Below are 6379 nucleotides of genomic sequence, written 5' to 3'. Positions count from 1 at the left end.
GTCCCACAGGGCTCCGTCCTTGGCCCCCTCCTCTTCTCTCTGTACACCACCTCACTTGGACCAATCGTCACCTCCCATGGCTTCTCCTACCACTGCTACGCAGCTGTACCTGTCGTTCCCCCCGACCGATCCGGGGATCTCAGCTAGGATTGAGGCCTGCCTCGCAGACATCTCCGTCTGGATGACCGAGCACCACCTCCACCTGAACCTCGCCAAAACAGAACTTCTCATCATCCCGGCCAAACCCTCCATCTCCCTCAACCTCTCAATCACCCTGGGATCAGCGACGGTGACCCCTTCATCCTCTGCCAGGAACCTTGGGGGTTATCATGGATGATGAGCTCTCCCTCACGGCCCACATTGCTGCGGTCTCCCGGTCATGTAGATTCACCCTTTACAACATCCGGAAGATCAGAAGATACTTGTCTGAGCACTCCACCCAGCTGCTTATCCAAGCACTTGTCCTCTCCAAGTTGGACTACTGCAACTCACTGCTCGACAGTCTCCCAGCATGCGCAACCCGCCCTCTTCAGAGGATTCAGAACGCAGCGGCACGCCTGGTCTACAATCTACCCAGACGCTCCCACGTTACTCCGCTCCTCATTTCCCTCCACTGGCTACCCATCACGGCCCGCATCAGATTCAAGACCCTGATACTGACCTTCCGAGCAGTGAACGGGACTGCACCCGACTACATCAAGTCTCACCTGCAGCCCTACACCCCCACCCGCCACTTACGGTCTTCTTCAGACAACCGCCTGGCGATCCCACCGCTCAAGACCGCCCGGTCCCAACACAAGCTCTTCTCCTGCCTGGCCCCCCAGTGGTGGAATCAACTCCCCACCTCCATCAGAGACACAGACTGTCTCTCCACCTTCAAGAAAAGGCTCAAGACGCACTTGTTCCGGGAGTACAACGGTACTTAGGAATGGTTTGCTGAACCCAATGCTAGTTTCCTCAAGGATCACAATGACTCTTGCTTAGAGACTTGTTGCTCTTGTTGGTTTACATTTACATTTATTCATTTAGCAGACGCTTTTATCCAAAGCGACTTCCAAGAGAGAGCTTCACAAAGTGCATAGGTCACTGATAATAACAACAAGATAGCCCCACAGCATTGCGGGTAGTCAAAAACAAGAAGTACATATTGTGAACAACCAAAAAATAGTGCTAAAGGGAAGAAACCATAAGAGCATGTAGTTAAACAAGTTAAAAATTACACAACATTAATCTCTAAGTGCAGGTGTACCTGTAGGAAAGCAATAAAAATAGGATTAACTAGAAAAAGAATACAACAGTTTAAATCAGCTACCACTAACCAACAAGAGCAACAGTCTAAGCAAAAGTCATTGTAAACCTTGAGGAAACTAGCGTTGGGTTCAGCAAACCATTCCTAAGTACCATTGTACTCCCGGAACAAGTGTGTCTTGAGCCTTCTCTTGAAGGTGGAGAGACAGTCCGTGTCTCTGATGGAGGTGGGGAGTTGATTCCACCACTGGGGTGCCAGGCAGGAGAAGAGCTTGTGCTGGGACCGGGCGGTCTTGAGAGGTGGGACCACCAGGCGGTTGTCTGAAGAAGACCGTAGGTGGCGGGTGGGGGTGTAAGGCTGCAGGAGAGACTTGATGTAGTCGGGCGCAGTCCCGTTCACTGCTCGGAAGGTCAGTACCAGGGTCTTGAATCTGATGCGGGCCGTTATGGGTAGCCAGTGGAGGGAGATGAGGAGCGGGGTAACGTGGGAGCGTCTGGGTAGATTGTAGACCAGACGGGCCGCTGCGTTCTGAATCCTCTGAAGAGGGCGGGTTGCGCATGATGGGAGACCGGCGAGCAGCGAGATGCAGTAGTCCAACTTGGAGAGGACAAGTGCTTGGACAAGCAGCTGGGTGGAGTGCTCAGACAGGTATCTCCTGATCTTCCGGATGTTGTAGAGGGAGAATCTACACGACCGGGAGACCGCAGCAATGTGGGCCGTGAGGGAGAGCTCGTCATCCATGGTAACCCCAAGGTTCCTGGCAGAGGATGAGGGGGTCACCGTCGCAGATCCCAGGGTGATTGAGAAGTCATGGGAGATGGAGGGTTTGGCCGGGATGATGAGAAGTTCCGTTTTGGCAAGGTTCAGCTGGAGGTGGTGCTCAGTCATCCAGGCGGAGATGTCTGCGAGGCAGGCCTCAATCCTAGCTGAGATCCCCGGATCGGTCGGAGGGAATGACAGGTACAGCTGCGTGTCGTCAGCGTAGCAGTGGTAGGAGAAGCCATGGGAGGTGATGATTGGTCCAAGTGAGGTGGTGTACAGAGAGAAGAGGAGGGGACCAAGGACGGAGCCCTGTGGGACACCAGTGGAGAGCTGGCGTGGGCCTGACAGTTTGCTTCCCCAGGAGACCTGGTAGGATCTTCCCGACAGGTAGGATGAGATCCACTGGAGCGCAGTGCCAGTGATGCCCATCTCAGAAAGTCTGGAGAGCAGGATCTGGTGGTTAACCGTGTCAAACGCCGCAGAAAGGTCCAGCAGAATGATGACGGATGACCTGGAAGCCGCTCTGGCAGACTGGAGGGCAGTGGTGACTGAAAGGAGGGCAGTCTCTGTGGAGTGGCCGGTCTTGAAGCCCGATTGGTTGGGGTCGAGCAGGTTGTTCTGAGAAAGGAAGTTAGACAGTTGGTTAGATACAGCACGTTCAATTGTTTTAGAAAAGAAGGGCAACAATGATACCGGTCTGTAGTTCTGGAGGACGGCAGGGTTAAGGGAGGGTTTTTTGAGTAAAGGGGTAACTCTGGCCTGTTTGAAGGCAGAGGGGAAGGTGCCAGAGGTAAGAGAGGAGTTTAGAACATGGAGCAGAAAAGTTATGATAGAGGGGGAGATGGTTTGAAAGAGAGGGGAGGGGACAGGATCAAGGGGACAGGAGGTGGGGCGATGAGAGAGAATGAGGTCAGAGAGCTCTGCCTCGGACAGGGGAGAGAAGGAGTTTAGACATTTAGTTGGGTCAGTAATGGAGGGTGAGGGGGTAGGAAGGGTGGGTTAGTGGTAACTGATTTAAACAGTTGTATGTGCTGCGAAATATTCTATTTTAGTTAATCGATTTATTTATTTTTTTTACTGTTGCTTGCTTTTTCTACAGGTACACACTTGCACTTAGAGATTCATGTTTTTTTAATTGTAACTTGTTTAACTACATGCTCTTATGGTTCTTCCCTTTGACACTTATTTTTGGTTGTTCACAATGTGTGCTTCTTGTTTTGTCTACCCGCAATGCTTTGGGGCTATCTTGTTGTTATTATCAGTGACCTATGCACTTTGTAAAGCTCTCTCTTGGAAGTCGCTTTGGATAAAGTGTCTGCTAAATGAATACATGTAAATGTAATGTAACTACAGAATAGTAATTCCCATCAAATATATGCAGCAACTTTTTTTAAACAAAGTGTTTACGTGCATGTTGAATATTTAAAGTTTAAACCCTGAAGGTTATCAAAAATACTGAACAGGGCTCTACGCAATTTGTTTTTTGCTGGACAGTCAGTTTCTGTTTTTACAACTTTAAACATTGCATCATTATCAGAATATTGAATGAATTACACATATTCACTAGAAACTTTTTTATTCATTACATATTCATTTATAACTTTTTTGTATTCATTAGGGTTCCTCCGGTAAGAGGAAATGTAATCCTTATTGATAATAAGTTACTCAAGTATGTGTGGTGTATTTAGGACTAGATTGACAGAAGTCTAAGTTTGGCTCCAGCATAGACAATAATACCCAGAATCTCAACACACCAATAATTTCCCTTTGGGAATCACAATCCCTTTTATTACATAGAGGATAGAAATAAAATAAAATCTGAATATAATATTTTTGTCCCAATTATTGATTATCAGTTTCTTATTAACTGTTTCGTTTTATGTATTTATTATTAAGCTATTTGTTAATATCAGTTTACTATTTACGAATATTATTATTTGTTACTATTTATTTATTTAACTATTGCTTATTATTATTATGTATTAACGGCTATTTATTATCTATTACTTTCTTATTTTATTTGTGTATTAACTCAACTTATTTATTCAGTAATATTATTCTTTAGGATAATACCTTTGCAATGTTACCTTTTCAAACAATCCCTTTTTAAATGTAACCTTTTTAAATGTTACCTTTTCAAATGTTACCTTTTAAATAAACCTCTTTTTAAATGTTACCCGGGTAACCAAAGAAAATAAAATACACAAATTTCAATGGTCTAAATAACAATGTAGCTAACGCACAAATCTTGACGATATTTTATACCTAGGACCGGTATGCACACCCTACCACACTGCAGAGTGGACTGGTGTGTAGTACAAAGTCTTTCAATCTTCTGCATGCAATTCTCCGTAGGTCTTCTCCGTTGGGTTGTAGCTCGCCATCGAATATCGAATCCAATCTAGGATCACCTCGATCTCAAAACTCCTCAAAAAACCTGACCAATGCGATACGATCTCCCCGATACTCGCAATCTTCAATTCAGTATACAGCAACTCAATGTGAAACTTAATCTTTAACTTGTTTAAATCTTCGTTCCAGTAGAAAACCAACTCAATGTAAACTTATTCTAACTTGTTTGAATGTTTGTCTCAACTAATTGATCTGTTCGCCAGCGTGGATGCACTCATCCTCGTCTTGGTATGGATGAGAAAGAAGAAAGAGCACACAAAGGTTTTATTAAGCACCTTATTAAGGTTTTATTAAGCACCTTATTAAGGTTTTATTAAGCACCTTATTAAAGTTTTATTAAGCACCTGTCTCTGATTGGCTGCTGAATTGGGGGTTTCTGATTAGTTGTACTAACTTAGGTTAAGCAGTTGGAAAATATATATATATAATAAGTATTTATTTATTTATTTACTTTTGAAGCTAAATCATCACTCCACTTGAGGCTACAATCAAATACAAACAGTGTTTAAAACCATTATATGAATATTCTATTTTAACCTGGAAAGCTCTGGCTTTTTTTGTATTCTTATTAATAGTTACCAGACCAAATTTGTGGCTTGTGGGGCCTTCCCTGTAGCCTGACGTCGTCACACTCATAATTCTAGTCAGAATATGAGTCTGAAAACTCTCCGTTGGGCTGTGACTATGGGGCGTGTTTCAACCGAACTCGTAAAACAAATGCCTCTTCGCTCAATTGGATAGACCTACAACCAATCAGAGCAACGTAATATGTTGTTTGTTGAAAACAAATTCAACCCTCTCTCTTGGAAGTCGCTTTGGATAAAAGCGTCTGCTAAATGAATAAATGTAAATGTAACCCAAGCGCTCTTTCGTGACGTTGTTGATTACGTTACTGTTGATCATCTGTCCATCATCGTATAAAGCCCGCCCTGGCAATTTCATTGGTCCGTCCCGATTCTGGTTTTCTGTAGTTGTCCCCAATACGAGACTCTCCAGACCCAACTTCCCGAACAATTTTTTTTGTGGGCGGGGAGAAGTTGGGCTGGCAGCCAGGCTACCTTCCTAGAGTTATGGGCCCGACAAAAGGGCAAGGCGAATATGGTCCAAAAAATCTCCCAATCCAATGCAAAACACGCCGTAGAGGGGACTCTGATGAACGGGCCAGGCCAACTTTGGGACCTGTGGGGCCTTCCTAGGCCTAGTTATGGGCCCTGCAAAAGGGCAAGGCAAATATGGTCCCAAAAAATCTGTAAACTGAGGATGTACTGAAAATAAAAATACTAAGCATTAGGGGTTAATAACGTCCTAGTGTAGTCAAATAGAGCAAAAGGGTTAAGGGTTAGGTTCACTTCTTTTTCAGAGAAAAGTGAAAGAGAAGAAGCCACTCTTTCAGGCGGTAGAGCTGGTGGCAACAGAGCTTGCGGCATCATGTGCAGAGTGTGTATTGGCAGCTTGCAGCAATCCTGAGAAGAAGAGAACACATTACCCTCTAGTGTTGCATAACTGCACTCCACCCTGATCTCATAGCAATAACAGAACTTGGATATTCTTATAACAATGTGTGTTAATTTAGGACTTTTATCCAAAGCAACATAAAGGTTTCCAATTGAATAAAGATAACAAGTCATGGTGTGGTATTAACTATTGTGTAGGAATTTTGAAAAGATCTGAAACTTTTTCACCAACACTGCAATGACACCATAGGCTAACTAATTAAACCCATATAAAACTGCTCATATTGTTTCCCAGAAACACCCTGCTGTCTCTCATGCCTTCCATTATCTGTATGCTCAGTTGTGCATTTCTCTCTTTGTCTCTCCCCCCTCTCCTCTCTCTCTGTCAGGAATCAGGCCATTCCTTGCAGGCTCTCAGCACCCACAGAGCTAATGATTAAGCTGTACCAGTCTGTCCCCACCTCACTCCCTGAAAGGCAGAGGGTAGCTAATGATTAAGCTG

This window comes from Hypomesus transpacificus, chromosome 10 (genome assembly GCF_021917145.1).
Source record: "Hypomesus transpacificus isolate Combined female chromosome 10, fHypTra1, whole genome shotgun sequence".
NCBI classification, from domain to species: domain Eukaryota; kingdom Metazoa; phylum Chordata; class Actinopteri; order Osmeriformes; family Osmeridae; genus Hypomesus; species Hypomesus transpacificus.
Note: the sequence above shows the minus strand (reverse complement) of the source record.